The sequence below is a fragment of the Indicator indicator genome, chromosome 32 (assembly GCF_027791375.1).
Source record: "Indicator indicator isolate 239-I01 chromosome 32, UM_Iind_1.1, whole genome shotgun sequence".
Lineage (NCBI taxonomy): Eukaryota > Metazoa > Chordata > Aves > Piciformes > Indicatoridae > Indicator > Indicator indicator.
In genome coordinates, this window is record NC_072041.1 from 9,163,699 (window position 1) to 9,183,567 (window position 19,869).

The 19,869-nt window shown below is 57.9% G+C and overlaps 1 protein-coding gene across 3 annotated transcripts in view; it reads right to left on the reverse strand.

Annotated features, from left to right (window-relative positions):
• Window positions 1-19,869, reverse strand: part of EPHB2 (EPH receptor B2) — a 159,924-nt gene that overhangs the window by 28,451 nt on the left and 111,604 nt on the right. The window lies entirely within an intron of this gene.

Below are 19,869 nucleotides of genomic sequence, written 5' to 3' on the forward strand. Positions count from 1 at the left end.
GGGAGAGAGAGAGAGGCCTCAGCCACTGCCTGCACTGCCAGGGCTCATATCCCCTGCCTGGGGGCAGGCAGCTGCAGGATTTGGGGCTCCTCAATTCACTTCCAGCAGTGGCAGGGTGCTGCAGGGCTCAGGAGATCCTTTGGCTGGCTGCAGAGAGAGGCTGGGGGAGCAGAAAACGTTTGCAGTGCTCCTGGATGTTGTGACTGCAAGCCACACAGGGCAGCGTCTGGGGCAGGAGGGCAAACGGCTGCCAGCAAAAGGAGCTCTGGGTTGGGGCAAACCCTGCCTGGCTCAGGCAGGAAGCACTTCCAGCACAGCAGGACGCAGCCCTCCTGCCTGCCAGGGGGCACCAGGGACCTTGCACAGTGCCATTTGCATAGGGAGGCTTCGGCAGGCTCCATAAGCAAGCGCCAGGCTGTGCCAGGCTGTGCCAGGACTGTGCCAGGCTGTGCCAGGCTGAGGTGGGACTGTGCCAGGCTGAGCTGTGACTGTGCTAGGGCTGTGCCAGGACTGTGCTGGGACTGTGCCAGGGCTGTGCCAGGCTGTGTCGGGCTGAACCAGAACTGTGCTGGGACTGTGCCAGGCGGAGCCGGGACTGTGCCGGACTGTGCCAGGCTGAGCCAGACCAAGCCAGGACTGTGCCAGGCTGTGCCAGGCTGAGCCAGACCAAGCCAGGACTGTGCCAGGGCTGTGCTGGGGCTGATCCAGGATGTGTCAGGGCTGTGCCAGGGCTGTGCCAGGCTGTGTCGGGCTGAGCCAGGACTGTGCTGGGACCGTGCCAGGCTGTGCCAGGCTGAGCCAGACCAAGCCGGGACTGTGCCAGGGCTGTGCTGGGGTTGATCCAGGATGTGTCAGGGCTGTGCCAGGGCTATGCCAGGCTGTGCCGGGCTGAGCTAGGACTGTGCTGGGACTGTGCCAGGCTGTGCCAGGCTGAGCCAGACCAAGCCGGGACTGTGCCAGAGCTGTGCTGGGACTGAGCCGGGATGTGTCAGGGCTGTGCTGGGGCTGTGCCAAGGTTGTGCTGGGTTGTAGCCTGCAGCAGCAGGCAGGGGAGGTGCAGAGAGCAGCCTGCAAGGCCAACCCGAGCTGGCAGGCTGGCAGTGGCAGCCACCTGCCCCTCTGCAGCACCCCCCGGCCACCAGTGTCTCACCCAGCAGAGCAGCAGCTGCCAGCAGCTCCCAGCCAGGGCTGCCCCCAGCGCTGCCATGCATGGCAGGATCGGGGCCACCCCTGTGAGAACCCTCCAGCAACCAACCAGTCCATGGGGCAGGGACTGCGACCTGCAGCTGCCACCCTGGGAAATTCAGCCCAGCTCCCATCCTGCTTGCTGTGGGCAGCCATCTGCCTCAAGTATGGACAGCAGAGATGCCACAGGTGCCAGCCCACAGGTGCCAGCCCAGCGCCCACCACCCTTGCTGCAAGGGCTGAGGCTCAGAGATGCCTCTGCAGCCTTCTCTTCACCGAACCTGAGACCACTGAGCTCAGTGCATGTCCCTGCCCAGCTTGCACCCAGCCTGCTGATGGCACTGCCAGCACAGCCTCTGGGAACATCAGCCGAGTGCTCAGCCAGTGCCAGCCCAGGCCTGGAGAGTGCTAACTGCAGCAGAGCATTAGGCTGGCACGCCTGGCAGCACAGACTCACTGCTTCAACAGCTCCAGGGCAGAGGGGAAGCCTCAGGGGTGGGAGAGGACTGGAGAGTGGTAGCAGAAAGCTGCTCCAGCACTTGCCTGCCAAGCCTGGTTACAAATGGAGGCAGAGCCTTGTGCTCAGAAAGGCTTTTACCAGGTCCAAGCCTTTCAATATTTCATGGCAGAACAACTCATTTGACAGCTCTTGGAGGAGTGGCACACAAAGCAGGGCACCTCTCACCCATCTCCTCTCTGGCTTCCCTTGGCATCAGGAGCAGCGACAGGAACTGTGCCAGCTGTGGCCTGCAGACAGCAGGGGTAGGACTCTGCTGCTTGGCCCAGCACCACTGCCATGTTCCTGCACATCACTGCCATGAAGTGCAGCTGAGCAGCTCCTCTCAGAGTCCAAACAGCTGCTTCCATGAGCCACTGCCTCTGCACCTCTGGGCGTCTGGATTCAGAGCACTGCAGCTGCCAGCATGCTCAATGCCTGTGTGCCAAGGGCTGGGCATGGGGCAAGCAGAACCTGCCTCCATTCTCCTTCAACCCCTGGGCTGCCTGCTGGAAGGAAGGCACAACCTGGGCCAGCCTCAGCAAAGCTGTGGTGACCTCTGGTTTGGCCCAGCAGAGGTCAGAACAAGGACAGAGAACCTCCGTCACTGAGAGCCTTCCAGGTCAGGCTGGAAGAGGCTTGGAGCAGCCTGGGCTGGAGAAGATGTCCTGACCTAGAGAAGCTGCTGAGGCCAAAGCCTCACCTTGTCCCAAATGCCAACCCCCTCACACATTTCTGGTTAAGCCAAGCCTCAGTGCCACCAGTCTGAAACTCTCTGCATCATCTCAGACCTTCCCCTGCCCTGTGGCATGCAGCTCTGCTCCCCTCCTGCCTTAATGTCCCTGTCCCACCACTTCAGGCTCCATAGTTACAGACTCTTGGGATTGGTTTTTCACACTGGTGTCAAGATAAAACACAAGAAGGACATGGAAGGGACCAGAGGAGGCCACAAAGATGATCAGAGGAATGGAGAACCTCTCCTACAAGGACAGGCTGAGGGACTTGAGGTTGTTCAGCCTGGAGAAGGCTCCAGGGAGACCTTAGAGCAACCTTCCAGTACCTAAAGAGCTCCAGGAGAGATGGGGAAGGACTTTCTGAAAAGAGCTTGGGGTGCCAGGATGAGGGACAATGTCTTTGAGCTGGGAGAGAGGAGACTGAGACTGGAGATGAGGAAGAAATTCTTAACAGTGAGGGTGGGGAGAGACTGGAACAGGTTGCCCAGGGAGGCTGTGGCTGCCTCCCTGGAGGTGTTCAAGGCCAGTCTGGATGAGACCTTGAGCAAGCTGGGCTGGTGGGAGGTGTCCCTGCCCAGGGCAGGGGTGGGAGCTGGATGAGCTTTGAGGTCCCTTCCAATCCAACCCAACCCATTCTGTGACTCTAAGATGACATCTGCAATGTCCAAGACCAACTTTTCTCTCTCCATGGAAGTGACCAAGTCAGAGAGTTTCCTGCAGCAGGGCCTGGGGCTGGACTCTGGGAGAGCACAGCCCTTGGTCTCTGGCACACCTGAGCTGCACATGCCCTGAGAACCTATCCCATGCTCACCCAGGCTGTTCCAGGACAAGAGGCCACATCCACCCAGCCCTCTCCCACCACAGGACTGGGATGTGGCAGTGTGCCATGATTTAGACACAGGTTCAATGGCTGAGCTCTGCTGCTGGAGCAGCTCCCCAGCTTTGGGTCCCTCTGGGCAGGAGTGAGGTCCCTGCAGTGCTCTCCTCCCTTTGCCATGCTCTGCCTGCCAACCTGGGAGCTCTCTTGCATCTGCAGGCCCTGCCGAAGAAGCCACAAAAGCCAGCAGCCAGGGCCTCAGGTGTGTGACACTGAGCAGTGCTGGCCCCAGCAGCTGGGCACTTGGTGAACCTGCCCTTGTCTGGCTGGGAAAGAAGGAAGCCAATGGATGAGGTGGGGCTTATCCAAGGAGCCCTAGTGAGGTCAATATTCTGCATGCTGGGGAGGAAGCAGCTGAGCTGCAGCAGCTTCAGCACTTTTCCTGCACCTGGGGCAAAGGAGAGGCTCTGGCTGGACAGGAACTAACCCCTCTGCCTCTGCTCAGCAACTGCTCTCAGCACAGGCATCAGGGAACTGCTCAAGAGAAGCAGAGGAAGATGGAGGTCAGAAGTGACCTCTGGAGGTTTCCAGTCCAACTGGCTGTCAGAACAACTTCCAAAGCAGAACAGTTTGCTCAGGACCATGTCCAGCTGAGATCTGACACATCCAAGGATGGGGATCCCACAGGCTCCCACTCTGGTGGGGAAGAAGCTTTTCCTCACATCCCATTGGAGCTTCCCTCATTCTCCCTTGCAGCCATTACTACAGTGCTCCCCCTGTGCCTCTCTGGGCAGAGCTGGGCTCTGTCTTCTCTTTAAAGTCCCTTTTGAAGTGGAAGATGCCCTCAGTGCTCTCCTGGCTGGCCAGACCCAGCTCTCCCAGCTCTCCTCATGTGCTCCAGCCCCCAGCCCACCCTTGAGATGCTCCTGCCAGACCTGCTCACCTCTATGCAGTGCTGGGGATGCCCAAGGTGGGCACAGTACCCCAGGTGTGGCCTCCTGACTGCTCAGCAGATGGCAACAATCACTCTCCTCAGTTTTTGTCCTGTGCTTGTGCTGAGAGAGCAGAGGGCTCTGCAATGCCACAGGACGTGGTCCTTGTCACACATCCCCCTAGTATCAAGGGACAGGATGAGAGGAGATGGCCTGAAGTGCCAGGGGAGGGTTAGGTTGGAGATGAGGAACAATTTCTGTGCTGCAAGAGTGGTCAGGGATTGGAACAGGCTGCCCAGGAGGTTGGTGGAATCCCCATCCCTGGAGGTGCTCAAGAAGGTTGTGGACACTCAGCTGGGGCCAGGGTTTGGTGGCCATGGTGGTGTTGGGTTGATCTCAGTGATCCTGGAGGCCTTTTCAACCAGAATGGTTCTGTGACCTTCCCCACAGGGGAGGGCAGCAGCTTGTGCAGGAGGTTCCCAGCTCTGTGAGTCATGGCTGGGCTGGGACTGGGTGTCTGAGTTACTGTCCAGGTTACTGGAGCCAGCCAGACCTCAGAGCAACACTCTGAAGTCTAGTCAGAGGGAAAAGCTCCAAGCTGGATGGTGACACAAGCACTCAGGCAGCTGCTGGCTGGCAGCTCTCATCCCCCGGAGCAAGCAGGACAGCTGCAAAGCTAGGGAAGGCCCAGGGCATTCTGACTCTTCACCACTTCCAAGGCTGGAAAGTCACAGAATCACAGAACATGAGAGGTTGGAAGGGACCTCCAGAGATCATCCAGTCCAACTCCTGTCAGAGCAGCACCACCCAGGGCAGGTCACACAGGAATGCATCCAGGTGGGACTGGAAAGTCTCCAGAGAAGGAGACTCCACAACCCCTCTGGGCAGCCTGCTTCAGGGCTCCAGCAGCCTCACTGGAAAGAAGTTTCTCCTCATCTTGAGGTGGAACCTTCTCTGTTCCAGTTTGTATCCATTGTTCCTTCTCTTATTGAGCCTGGCCCCCTCCCCTTGCCTCCCACCCCTCAGCTATTGATAGACATTGATCAGATCCCCTCTCAGCCTTCTCCTCTCCACACTGAACACCCCCAGGGCTCTCAGTCTCTCTTCACAGGGGAGATGCTCAAGTCCCCAAATCATCCTCCTGGCTCTCCCTTGGACTCTCTCCAGCAGGTCTCTGTCTCTCTTGAACTGGGGAGCCCCAAACTGGACACAGCATTGCAGCTGTGGTCTGAGCAGGGCAGAGCAGAGGGAGAAGAACTTCCCTAGCCCTGCTGCACACTTGTCTTGCAGCACCCCAGGATCCCATTGGCTCTCTTGGCCACCAGAGCACATTGCTGTCCCATGCAGGACTTGTTGCCCACCACCACTCCAAGGTCTTTCTCTGTGGAGCTGCCCTCCAGCAGGGCAGCTCCTAACCTGCTCTAGTGCCTGGGACTGTTCCTCCCCAGGTGCAGGACCCTGCACTTGTCCTTACTGAACCTCATGAGGTTTGCCTGCAGCCAGCTCTCAGCCTGCCCAGCTCTCCTTGGATGGCAGCCACCCCCCCTCCAGTTCTGGTCCTGGTTGCCATTCTCTGCTCTGCCCCCAGGTCCATGTGGAGCACCTTGTACATCTCCACATTATTCCTCTGCACTGCCATCTCCTCCCTGGAAGGTGAGGCCCAGCTCTGTCTGCTGCTGCCTGCCTGCCTGCCCCGTCTCATTTTACTGAGCACTGAAGAGGTTGGTCCCCAGCAGCTAAAGGGGAAGGAGATGAAAGCAGTGCAAGTGAACACAGAGCATCCAGTCTGGGCTGGTGCTCCCTGGGGACACCCTCAGCACAAGGAGCACTCTGTGACCAGCCTGAGCTACAGAGTGCAGAAAGAGCTTTTCAGCTGCAGGAGATGGTGAGGTGACAGCTGCCAGAGACACAAACCCTGGGAGGTGCTGACCTCAGCTGAGCACAGATGCTGAAAGCTTTGCTCACAGTACCCAAGCTGCCTTCCTGACCTGCTGCTTCTGAGAAAGCTACACACGAGGTCCCTCTGCTGAGCTGCTTCAGAGCACAGATTTAACACAGTGCAGAAAGGATCAAATCAAATCAAATCAATAAAATAAACCACAAAAGGGCTTTGTCCCTCCAGCCTGCTTTGTGCCAGGCCCTTTCCAGGACCAGCCAGAGTACAGCTGGGCTGCTAACACCAAAGGCTGGGCCAGCAGCATTTAGCCCTGGCCCTGTGGGGTCAGTCACCTTCTGCCACAAGCTGTGACTCCTCTTTGGTCCCTTGTGATAAAAGGAGCTGAGCTTTAGGGACCACTGCCAGGTTGGAAATGGTCATTCAGTTAGTGGCACAAACTGCCCAGTGCCAAAGACACCTCCCCAGCTGCTGGCTCCTGGCTGTCCCTCACTGGTGGAAGGTGCAGAGGGAAAAGGGATGCTGGACAAGGAACCTGCCCTGTGAACATCAAGATCAGACTTGGGGTGTCCCAGAGCCCCTACCCCTTTGAGATGGCAGCCCCACAAAGGTGTAAGCAGAGGTAGATGTGTCCTGGTGGTGCCTCCAGGTGTATGTGGGCAGCAACAATGTGAGAACCAGAGAGCTCCACTTCCACAGGGGATGTAACCTTGTCATGACTGAAACCCTTGAGCCCCAAGGAAAGGAACCTTTCTGCATCCTCTTCATCTGGGATGGCCTCAGATTCCTTTCATTCCTCTTAGTGGAGCCCTGTGGCTTGTCCAGATTGTAGGAGAAATAAACCAAACCCAAGCCACCACCGGAGGCAGAGGTCACCTCCCTCCTATCCCATCTCCATCTTTTCAGAACAGAGACCAAAAATAAAAGACATAAGAATGTGTCCCTGAGCAGGGGAGCAGCCAAGCACCTTCCTCACAGCCCCTGAGCAACAGAAGGGCAGGGACTGGCACAGGCTGCCCAGGGAGGTGGTGGAGTCCCCATCCCTGGAGGTGCTCAGAAAGGTGTGGCCAGGCAGCTGGGGCCATGGTTTGGTGGCCACGGTAAGGTTGGGTTGATGTTGGACTGGATGATCTCAGAAGTTCTCAAGAAGAACCCAAACAGTTCTGTGATTCTATGATTCCATAACCTGACCCCTCTGACACTGGTCCCTCATGTGTGCTGCCTCATCCCATCCCAAGGCACCCCAGAGCTAAAACCATCCTGTTTCTAGCAGGCTTTGAGGGCTGAGGCCAATGCTCTGTACTGAGCCCTGCCTCTTGGTTCACCACAACTGCCAGGGGCTACTGCAAGCCCTTTTCAGGAGGTGTGACTGGCAGTGACACCATGCTGTGACACAAGCCCACCTCCAGCTACACACCAGGTAACATCCACAAGCACTTCAGGGGCACTTTAGAGCCTCTAGAGAGAGGCTCAGTGCTGCTGTGAGGCCATGGGAGGTCACCCTGTGAAGGCTGAGAAGCTGTCCTGCTGCTGAAAAGGGAATCAAACTGGACCTGACACTGCCACCAGCCAGAGCAACTCCACAGCGAGCAGCCCAGGGGCTGGGACTCCCCAGGCAGCATCTTCACCTTGAGGAATCACAGAATCATAGAATGGGAGGGGTTGGAAGGGACATCACTGGGTCCAGCCCCCTGCCAGAGCAGGGTCACCCATTTCAGGTCACATAGGAACACATCCAGGTTGGCTTTGAAAGTCTCTAGAGAAGGAGACCCCCCTGGGCAGCCTGCTCCAGGGCTCCAGCAGCCTTTACTGTGGTAAAAAAGTTTCTCCTCATGTTGAGGTGGAACCTCCTGTGTCTCAGTTTGTGTCCATTGCCCCTTGCCCTGTCACAGGGCAACACTGCAAAGAGCCTGACCCCTGCTTCTTGCCCCCCACCCCTCAGATATTTATAGACATTGCTCAGATCCCCTCCCAGGCTGCTCTCCAGCCTAACCAGCCCCAGGGCTCTCAGTCTTTCCTCCTCACAGAGGTTCCAGTCCCTTCAGCATCCTCATAGCCTCCTGTTGGATTCTCTCCAGTATTTCCCTGTCCCTCTGGAACTGGAGAGCCCAGAACTGGACCCAGGACTCCAGCTGTGGCTAGGGTAGGAGTAGCTCAGGACCTGGAGCTGTTTAGCCAGGAAAAGATGAGGCTGAGGGGAGACCTTATTGGTCTCTGTGACTCCCTGAAAGGAAGTTGGAGCCAGATGGGGGCAGCCTCTTCCCCCAGCTAACAAGTGACAGGAGAAGGGGAAATGGCCCCAAGTTGCACCAGGTTTAGGTTGGACATTGGGAAAAACGTCTTCAGCCAAGGGGCATCAGACACTGTCCCAGGCTGCCTAGGCAGGTGGTGCAGTCCCCATCCCTGGAGGTGGTTAAGAGCTGTCTGGGTGAGGAACTTAGGGTCTAGCAGCTGTGCTTGATGATCTTTTCCAGCCAGGTGGTTCTGTGGCTCCAGGGTCCTGCCTGGCTCCCTGGCTCTTTGCTGGGGGTGTTTGATTAGGACCATGTGGCTCCAGCCTCCAGCCCACCCGCTGGGGGACACCAGGAGCTTTCCACAGCTTTCCTTTGGGGATCTTTATATCCATTTGAAACACGACCAGCAGCAGTCTGCACCCCCTTCCCCCTCCCCATTTTGCAGCTAGCCCCCTGCCTCCTCCACCTGCCAGCCCTGTACGGCGCAGCCCTCCCCTCCCTGCCTGCCAGCGCTGCTGAGGGTAATCAAAGTGTCTCCATTCCTCTGCTGGCTTAGCTGGCAGGGTCGGGTTACCGCCAGCAAGCCTCTATCTCTGATCACGGTAATGCCTCTAACCCGAGGCATGTCAGACAGAGTCAACATTTGCTCTGCACAGCACTCAGCACGGAGAGGGCAAAGCCAGCCCGGCCGCAGCAGCGCTTTGAACCCACCCAGGGGACGGAGCAGGGGAACAGCTGGGAGCTCTCCAGCGGCTCCTCCCAGCTCTCCTGACAGATCCCGGTCCCTGGAGTCTCAGGTTACTGGCCAAGGAGGAGGGGAACTGCTTTCATGGGTCGGGTCAGCAGGGAATTGTGGCATTTTCAATTACCCACTGCAGGAGCGGCTCTGATCCGGGTCAGGATTAAGAGCCTGACCCCGCTGCAGACTGAGGGGCAGGGGAAGGCACCAGAGAGTCCAGGGGCCGCGGGGCAGGGCAGAAAGTGGGCAGATGTGGGGGAGAGAGCTGCTGGTGGTGCAGAGAATCACTGAACTGCCTGGGAAAGCCCTCAGGAGTCTGACCAGAGCCCAGCCTCTCCCTGCACACAGCTGTCAGACCACAGCCCCCAGCTCCTCATCCAGAGGTCTTTCAAAGCCCTCCAGGGACGGGGACTCCAGCACTGCCCTGGGCAGCCTCTGCCAGTGCCCCATCACCCGTGGGGTGAAGAAATTTTTCCTTCCCTGGCACAACTTGAGGCCATTTCCTCTTCTCCTGTCACTTGTTGGCTGGGGGATGAGCCTGGTACCCACCTGGCTCCAGCCTCCTTTCAGGGAGTTGTAGAGAGCCAGAAGGTCTCCCCCCAGCCTCCTCTTCTCCAGTCTGAGGCATCTGGGAGAGGATGGCCGAGCTATTGCCACTGCCTCATAAACCTGGCAAAGAGAGACTTGGAAAGCCTGGGGATGTGGACCAGCTCCCTTCCCTTTACCCAGGGACTCAGCACCTCTGCTGACCCATGCAGCTCCAGCACATGGGGATCCTGGGGAGCAGAGCAGGGCATTCCTCAGGACAGGGCTCCTAGGCTGCCCCAGAGCTCCTCCTGCCCCTGCACAAGAACAGCAGAACACTGCAGTGGGACCAGAGGGTGCTGCCATGCAGTGGTGAGGGTGGTGCTGTGATCAGACCTTCCCTGACCTTGAACCCACAGGGCCTGCAGACATCTAGGCTGGCACCCAGGCTCCAGTAGCGCTCAAAACCCAAGGGTCTGAGACATCAGGAGCACCCAGAGCCTCTGGGTGCAGGCAGGGGAAGTAGGCACAGAGGGCTTGGGTGATGTCTGCTTCTCAAGCATGGGCAGAGCATGAAGCCAGGAAACTCCCTGCACTCCCCTGCAGACCTGGGGGTCTCATGCCAGTGTCTCACCCAAGGCACTTCTCGCCCCAAGCAGCCTTCCCTTCATGCCCCAAAGCATCTCAGGTCCCAGCAGGTGACTGTCACCATGCAATGGTCCATCTGTCCCCAAAGCAGGCCCCAAAGCTGACCTCGAGGCTCAGAGTTCAGCTGCAGCCAAGTGTCCAACTGAAACCTGATTGCTTTGGTTCAAAGCTCCTCCAGCTTTGAGGAAGTCTCTGCTGCCATGGAAGCACCACAGGCTGCCACACCATGGGCCCTGCTCTGAAATCGACTTGGATTTAGGCTGCCCTCCTCCAGCGTGAGCACTGAAAGCACCACAGTAAGGAAAACCTGGATGAGGAAGGGAAGCTTCTACTGACCTGCCCTCAGCTTGACCTTGGTGACCCTGCTCTGCATGGGAGGTTGGGCTGCAGACCTCCAGCACTCCTCTCTGTGAGTATCCCCTGACGAAGGGGTTCACTGCTCCTTGGGCTGTTCAAATGTCTGCTCCCCACTTGCTTCCCCACTGTCCTCTCCCGTGGTGGCATCTGCAGGAGCCACATGCTTTGGAATCACCTCCAGCAGAAGCTGAGGAAAGCAGCACAAGGTCACAGGGGTTACAGCACCAGGGCCCTCCAACAACCCTCAAGGCAGCAGCAGCCTCAGCTCTGGGATCACAGCATCACAGACTGTCAGGGGTTGGAAGGGACCTGGAAAGCTCATCCAGGCCAACCCCCTGCCAGAGCAGCACCAGGGCAGGTCACACAGAACACATCCAGGAGGGTTTGGAAAGTCTCCAGAGCAGGAGACTCCACAACCCCTCTGGGCAGCCTGCTCCAGGCTCTGGCACCCTCACAGGGACAAAGTTTTCCCTCCTGTTCCCCTGGCACCTCCTCTGCTCCAGCTTGCCCCCAGTGCCCCTTGTGCTGTCCTTGGACATCCCTGAGCAGAGCCTGGCTCCAGCCCTGCACAGCTTTATCCCCAGCACTGAGGGCAGCCCTCAGGCTGCTCTGCTCCCAGCTCCAAGCCCCAGCTGCCTCAGCCTGGCCTCACAGGAGATGTTCCACTGCCTGCAGCAGCTCTGGGGCTCTGGGCTGGACTCTTTCAAGTGGTTCCCTGAGGTCCTTCTTGAGCTGAGGGCCCAAAACTGGACACAATATTCCAGATGTGGTCTCAGCAGGGCAGAGCAGAAGGGGAGGAGAACTTTTCTTGATCTACTCACCACAGCCCTTCCAATCCAGCCCAGGCTGCCCTTGGCCTTTGTGGCCCAGAGAGCACATTGCTGGCTCAGGGGCATCCTTCTGTGCACCAGGACCCCCAGGTCCCTCTCCTCTGTGCTGCTCTCCAGCAGGTCAGTCCCCAGCCTGGTCCCTGGGGCTGTTCTTTCCCAGATGCAGGACTCTGCCCTTGCCCTTGTTGGATTTCAGTGGACTTGCCAGAGCTGCAGAGGCTGAGGCTACACAGCCTGGCAGGGCTTTGTTTCCAGGCTTCTTGGCAAGGTGGCACCATCAGGCTGGTGCCCACACAGTTCTGCTTGTGTGTGTCAAGTGTCTGGAGACCTTCCCAGCCTCCAGCCCCTTCAGTTTGTAACCACAAACATTGGAAAAACTCAAAGAGAGAGCAGTGCAGCCCAGAGCTGGCCCTGGCTGCAGCCCCATGGGGATCAAGGAGCTCTGGTGTGGATTACAGCCTGCAAAGCAGCTCCCAGTGCCACAGGCCCAGTGACTTGGCCAGGGCAGAGGAAGGCTTCTGGCTGTCTTTATGCTCTTTGTTTAATGGAGTTTGCAGCCTCCATTCAGCTGCTGCCATGCAGCCTGTGGAGGGTTTGTCCTCAGCACTGCTCCAGGAGCTGCTCACACTGCACACAGCAGCTCAGGGGTGCTCAGTGCCAAGGCAATGCCAACAGCAAAAGGCAGCTGGGAAGCTGGCAAGAGCCAACCCTCCTCACCCCTCCTTCCCTGACCCCTCTGAGCTCCCTGCTCCCTGAGGCAGCAGAGCTCATGGACCATGCCTGCAGGGATTTCTTTGTTGTTGCAAGTAGGGAGAAATCCTCCCTGCTGGTGCTTTGCACTGCCCACGATCACTGCAGAGCTTCCCACCCTTTGCATCATCACTGAATCATAGAAGCATCAAGGTTGGAAAGCCCTCTAGGCTCACCCAGTCCAACCATCAGCCCTGCACCACCATGGCCACCAAACCATGGCCCAAGTGCCATGGCCACAGGTTTCTGGAACACCTCCAGGGATGGGGACTCCACCACCCCCCCCGGGCAGCCTCTGCCAGTCCCTGACCACTCTTGCAGCAAAACTCCAACCTAACCCCGCCCCCGGTGCAACTTGAGGCCATTTCCTCTTGATCTGTCACTTGGTACCAGAGAGAAGAGCCCAACCCCCACCTCACTGCAGCCTCCTCCCAGGGAGCTCACAGGCTCCCAGGATGTTAGGGGTTGAAAGGGACCTCCAAAGATCACCAAGTCCAACCCCCCCTGCCAGAGAGCAATGAGATCTCCCCTCAGCCTCCTCTTCTCCAGGCTGAACACCCCCAGCTCCCTCAGCTGCTCCTCCCCAGCCTCTTCTCCAGACCCTTCCCCAGCTCTCTTGCCCTTCTCTGGCCCTGCTCCAGCCCTCGATGTCCTTCTGGGTGTGAAGGGCAGGAAAGCCTCGACAGGAGCAGACTGGAGCCAGTCAGTCACAGGGCACTGAGGGCAGAGCAGAGCCATGGCCCAGGTGCTGGCTTTGGGCCTCCCAAACACATCCCCAGGGGCCTCTGAGTTCTGTCAGGTCAGCCCTGTCCTGAAAGCACTGCCTGGCTGGGATGCAGGTGCCAGGGCTGTGCCAGCCACCTAGAGCAGGAATCCAAAGCCTAAGGGTGGCTGGGATCAGCGTGGGGCACAGATGTGAGCTGCACATCTGCCCAGCCAAAGGACCCAGCCAAAGGCTGGAAAATGCCTCCAGGGTGAGCAGGCAATGACCAGCACAGGCTGACTGGGGCCAGGGAAGGGAAGGAGTCAGAGCTCTGCTGCTGCTGCTGGCTTCATCAGGGAAGTCTCTGGGTGTCCTCTGCCTCCTCCCTGCTGCTGCTCACCCTCTGTTAGCTGCCCAGGACTCCCCTTGGGCTCTGTGTGCAGTCAAGAGCCTGACACCAGAGTTCTCCTCCCTTCTCATCCCTCCTGACACAGCAGGGACATGCTCCCAAAGCTCTTGGTGTTCCCTTCCCATCACTGGGAAGACTTCAGTTTGTCTCCTGATCCTCCCTTCCCAGGGCACAGGAGCCACAGCCTGTTACCAAGAGGTGCCCTCCCCATGTGCTGTTGGAGTGATCTCTGCCCCAGGAGCCCTTTCCCTTGGCAGTGTTCCCAGGGCACTCATGGAGCCTGCAAATCCCCACAGCTCCAGGAGTCCCCAGTCCCCCTCAGCCTCCCCAAAGAATGGCCACAAGTGAGCCAGCAGGGGCTGAGTGCTGCCACCAGCAAGAGGGCTGATGCCTGGCATGGCTTTCAGCTACTCAAGTGTCATTGTCCCTCAGCTCCTTGACCCCTGGCTTCCCTCCAGGGATGCTGGCACAGCTCTCAAACACCCTCTTGGCACAGATCCTTTGTTCTGGCATGGCTGAGGAAAGGCTTTGGGAGGCAAGCTGGTCTCTGTGTGAGGTTTTCTTTGGCCACATCACACTTCCTTAAGACAGGGCTGTGGCAGGTGGCAAGTCCTGGATCTCCCTCCCTGGGAAGCTGCTGAGCTTTGGGGGAGATGCCACTCAGCTTCTGCCCGTGATAGGGGAGCTGGGAGGTGTGCAGCCTGGAGCTGGAGGTCAGGAGGAGAGCAGAGAGCAAACACAAGCTGGCCTCAGAAGGGACAGAGGAGAGCTCCTAGGAAGGCAGTGTGCACCATGCAGAGTTTGCTGGAAGGGCTAAATTCAAGCTGTCTACAGACCATCTCAAGAGAGATCTTGAGATGCTGGAAGGTGTCCAGAGAAGGGCAACAAGGCTGGGGAGGGGTCTGGAGCACAAGGCTGGGGAGGGGTCTGGAGCACAGGGCTGGGGAGGGGTCTGGGGAACAAGGCTGGGGAGGGGTCTGGAGCACAAGGCTGGGAAGGGGTCTGGAGCACAAGGCTGGGAAGGGGTCTGGAGCACAGGGCTGGGGAGGGGTCTGGGGCACAAGGCTGGGGAGGGGCCTGGGGCACAAGGCTGGGGAGGGGCCTGGAGCACAGGACTGGGGAGGGGTCTGGGGCACAGGGCGGGGGAGGGGCCTGGAGCACAGCCCTGTGAGGAGAGGCTGAGGGGGCTGGGGGTGTTCAGCCTGGAGAAGAGAAGGCTCAGGGCAGACCTCATTGCTGTCTACAGCTCCCTCAAGGGAGGTTGTACCAGCTGGGGGTTGGGCTCTGCTCCCAAGCACCCAGCACAGAACAGAGGACACAGTCTCAAGCTGTGCCAGGGGAGGTTTGGGCTGATGTTAGGAAGAAATTCTTCACAGAAGGAGAGATTGGGCACTGGGATGTGCTGCCTGGGGAGGTGGTGGAGTCACTGTCCCTGGAGGTGTCTAATGAGACTGGATGAGGGACTTGGTGCCATGGGTTAGTTGGTTAGATGATGCTGGGGGATAGGCTGGGCTTGGTGAGCTCAAAATTAATTCTGTGATGATTCTGTGAGTTGGTAGTTAGACAATCACAGAATCAGAGGACGGCTCAGGTTGGAAGGGACCTCAGAGTTCATGTACTGCAACCTCTCCACCATGCCCAGGGACACCTGGACTCAGCTGCTCTAGGCTTCATCCTGCCTAGCCTTGAACACCTCCAGGGAGGAGGCAGCCACAGCCTCCTGGGCAGCCTGTGCCAGAGTCTCACCACCCTCCTACTGAAGAACTTCTTCTTCAGCTCCACTCTAACCCTGCTCTGCCTCAGCTCCAAACCATTGCCCCTTGGCCTGGCTCAGACATCCTCAGGAAAAGTCTCTCTGCAGCCTTCCTGCAGGATCCCTTCAGGTGCTGGAAGGCAGCTCTGAGGTCCCCCCAGAATCTCCTCTAATGGTTGGATTTGAGGATCTGAAAGGTCTTTTCCAAGCAAAACAGTTCTGTGATGAAGTTAATTGGAGATCTGGGAGCGACACCAAGTCCCTGCTGCAAGTCCTTCATCAAGGCTGCAAAGTGGCAGTGCTGGGAAGGACAACTGTGCAGAGAAGGGCCATGGGCTGAGGGCTGAGCCCATGGAGGTGATGAGAAGGTTGTGCCTGGGCCTGGAAGTCAACCCCAGGGCTTGCCTGCAGCATGGGAGACTGCCCTGAGGGAAGCAGCACCTGAAGGGACGAGACAGGAGGCAGCAGGGAGGCAGAGGCATGAGTGAGGCAGCACTTGGGGGTGAGAAGGGAACAGCAGGAGAGCAAGGACAGAGGCTGTGGTACAGCAGAGCTGTGCTGGGCACAGCAGCAGGGCACAGCAGATGGGCACAGCAGCAGGGCACAACAGCTGGGTACAACAGCTGGACACAGCAGATGGGCACAGCAGCAGGGCACAACAGCAGGGCACAATAGCTGGGCAAAACAGCTGGGCACAGCAGATGGGCACAGCAGCTGGGCACAACAGCTGGGCACAACAGTTGGGCACAGCAGCAGGGCACAGCAGCAGCAATCCAGCACCTTGCACAAGGAGCTGGGGCAGGATCCAGGTTCTGGAAAGCCATCTCACAGCAGGAAGGGCTGATCCAGCTGCCCCCAGTGAGCTCTTCATGTTCCCTTCAGAGAAGCCACTCACTGCCTGTGGCTGCATGAGAGGCTCCTCTGCCATGGGGACAGGCTGGTAGAGTTGGGGTTGTGCAGTGTGGAGAGGAGAAGGCTCCCAGGAGACCTTCTTGTGGCCTTCCAGTATCTGAAGGGGGCTCCAAGAAAGCTGGGGAGGGACTTTTGAGGGTGTCAGGGAGTGATAGGACTGGGTGGAATGGAGCAAAAGTAGAAGAAGGGAGATTCAGATTGGATGTTAGGAAGAAGTTGTTCCCCATGAGGGTGGTGAGACACTGGCACAGGTTGCCCAGGGAGGTGGTGGAAGCCTCATCCCTGGAGGTGTTTAAGGCCAGGCTGGATGTGGCTGTGAGCAACCTGCTGTGGTGTGAGGTGTCCCTGCCCATGGCAGGGGAGTTGGAACTGGATAAACCTTGAGGTCCCTTCCAACCCTGACAGTTCTGTGGTTCTGTGATCCTAGGAAATGTGCCATGGCCACCAGACAGCTGCAGGATGAGCTCTGCTGAGGCAAAGGCCAAAGGCAGTGAGGTCAGCCCTGGCTGGGGAAGGGAGCACCAGTAACGGCCACAGCTCTGGGAGAACAGCAGGTGACTGCTGTGTCACCTTCCCTCAGCTCAAGGTTCCCTCCTGGCAGTGGTCATCCATCCCTCTGGGGTGGTCATCACACCCTGACAGCCCAGGTCACACCCAGCCCCTGCCCTCTGGGTCCTGACTCTCTCTCTGCAGCTTTTCCCTGTGCCACTGAAGAGCTCAGGCTGAAGGCTGAAGCTGCTGCCCTGGCAGCGCTCCTCAGTCCCAGGAGCAGAGGCACAGGTGGTGCCCTAGCAGAGGTCCCAGGCTGCCCCAGAGTGGTTCTGCTTTGTTTCTTTGGGGCTGGGAGGTCCTTGAGGGGCAGGAGTGGGGGCTTAGCATGGAGGCCACTGCCCAGCTGTGGCAGGGGCACAACCCCACTGGGTGTTGGGTCCTGTGCTCTGCCTCAGGTGGAGCCCCAGCTGGGTGCTCACCCCACAGCAAAGGCAGAAGGTGGCTGTGAGGGCTGCTCCCCAGGCTCACCCCCACCTCCCTCTCCCCACAGCAGCTCCATCCTCCTGTGCCAGCTCTGCTGTGTGTCTGCAGCTCCCCTTACCAGCTGCCAACGATCCACACCCAGGCAGAGGAGTTCAGAGCCTTTAATTACAGAGGGATTAGCAAGCAGACAGCCACTGTTTAGTGCTAATGAATAGGCACCTGAGGGAAAAGCCCAGGCAGGCTGAGCTCTGAGTGCAGGGCTGGCAGACAAGGCAAGCCAGGAGGGTCCAGGGGACCCAAAAGGCTTCACCTGCAGCTCAGCTCCCTGGTGCTGCTGAGGTGGCAGAGGCACTAGCAGCAGGCTAAGGGGACAAGCACAGCCTGCAACTGCCAAATCCCAGCCTTAAACAGCTCACCTGTAGCTCAGCACCATGTCAGGGCTGTGCAAAGCTCCCTCCCAGCCCCAGGCAGCATTAGAACCCCAGATGTGGTGAGGCTGGGAGAGGCCTTTGAGCTCCTCAAGTCCAGCTGCTCACCCAGAGCTCACAACCACTGCTGCTGAGCCACTGCCACTGCACCACACCCCTCAGCACCACATCCCTCAGCACCACATCCCTCAGCACCACATCCCTCAGCACCACATCCCTCAGCACCACATCCCTCAGCATCACATCCCTCAGCACCACATCCCTCAGCACCACATCCCTCAGCACCACATCCCTCAGCACCACATCCCTCAGCACCACATCCTCCAGCATCACGTCCCTCAGCACCACATCCAGGAAGCTCTGAAACACCTCCAGGGATGGGGATTCCACCATCTCCCTGGGCAGCCTGGGACAGTGCCTCAGAAGCCTTGCTGGGAAGTAATTGTTCCTCATGTCCAATCTGAATCCCCTGGCACAGCTTGAGGCTTTTCCTCTTGTCCTGTCACTTGCTGCATGTGAGAAGAGCCCAACCCCCACCTGGCTCCAGCCTCCTCTCAGGGAGCTGTACAGAGCAGTGAGGTCTCCCTCAGCCTCCTCTTCTCCAGCCTGAACACCCCCAGTTCCCTCAGCTGCTCCTCACAGGACTGCTCCAGCCCCTCGATGTCCTCCATGTAGTGAGGGGCTCCAAACTGAACACAGTATCCGAGGTGTGGCCTCAGCAGTGCCAAGCAGAGGGGGGCAACCACATCCCTGCTCCTGCTGGCCACACTATTCCTGGTGCCAGCCAGGATGCCATTGGCCTTGGCCACCTGAGCACACTGCTGGCTCATCTTCAGCCAGCACTGCACCCACCCTGTCCCCTTCAGCCTTCCTGTACAGGAACCTGCCACAGGTCACTGTCCCACCCCAGCTGCTCTCTCCTCATCACCTGTGGCTGTGTCCCTGCTCATCATCAAACCACAGCTCAGTGCCTTTAACTCTGCCTCCAGGGCTGCTGGTCCTGTACAGAGCACACCAGGACCCCACAGCTCCTGAGCTAACTTAAGACCAGAGGTCACTCTGCTGCTCCCTGTGTGGCAAAGCCATTTCTGCAGGTTCCCTCTGGCTCTCTGCATGCCCCACCAAGTGCTGCCCATCTGCACCATGGCTGCTCCAGCCCAGAGCAGCTCCTGTCCTCTGCAGCCAGCACACACCATGGGCTCCAGGCAGCTCAGTGGGGATGCAGTCACCCACAGCTGCCACACTCCATCTGGAGGGTGAGGCAGTGTCCAGGGCAGCCTGGGGCACACCACACTCCCCAGGCAGTTGCTGCAGTGCTGAGGGACCACAGAAGCTGCCTTGCTCCCACAAGCTTGCACCTCCTTGGCCTGCTTCCACCGTGGGACTGCATGAAGCAAAGCCCCAGCCCAAGCCTGCTCCAGCTCCAGATGGCTTCCAGGTGGGCTGGGGGAGAGCAGCCCCTGCCCAGCAGCAATGTGAGGCACCCTGCCACCAGCACAGCTGCTGCCTGGGAGCTGCTGGTAGGTGTCCTAGGAGCACTCCCAGCCACCCTCCACATCCCTTCCCCCAGCAAAACCACCCTGCAGAGGGGGAGCCAAGCAACCCCCAGGTCAGCACCGAGCTGGAGACCACAGATGAAACCTTTCCAGCTTTGCTGCTTGGACAGACCATTCCAATGGCTGAGATCCCTTGCAGGGCACAAATCTTTCCTCAGCTCCAGCCTGAGCCTCCCCTGGGGCAGCCTGGAACCACTACCTCTGCTCCTGTGCCTTGTCCCCAAGGAGCAGAGGCTGTCCCCTCCTGGCTCCAACCTCCCTTCAGGGAGTTGCAGAGAGCAAGGAGGTCTCCTTCAGCCTCCTCTTCTGCAGCCTGAGCACCCCCAGCTCCCTCAGCCCTCCTCTAGCCCAGGGGCTCCAGCACTGCTCTGGGCAGACCATTCCGAATGCAGCAAGAGACATCACATCACATCTCACCCCAGCTCCTGCTCACACCACAGTGCTTTGAGGCTGGGTGCCTTTAAAAAACCATAGAGAAGTCTTCCAGGGGGACTAAAGAGGTGCAGGGCAGGACCAGAAAATGTTGGGGTTTTATTATTTCATTCCCAGAATGCCTGCATCTGTTCTTTATAAGGGAAAACCATAAGCTGCCCTTTTCCCCTTCTCCCTCTCTGCTCCCTAACCTCCTGTTTGCTATGGCTATTAGATAAATGAGATTTTTATGTAACTTATATAAACCTAACACATATGTTTATGTGTTTATATAAAGTATTATTGTATCATTGTATACTATTACATAGTATTATAAATTATTATATTTATATAAATTAAAATTTACGTATTATATTTTAAACAGCATAATATATGAGAAGATGAGAAATTAATAATACTAATTGATTATTAGTTTGGCTCCACCTCCCCACATAACTTGATACAAAGATTAGAAAGGTTATTACATATAAATTAATATATAAATATTTAGATATTACATCATATATGCATATCAAATATATATTATTTATATAAACTGTGTATAAATCATACATAAATAT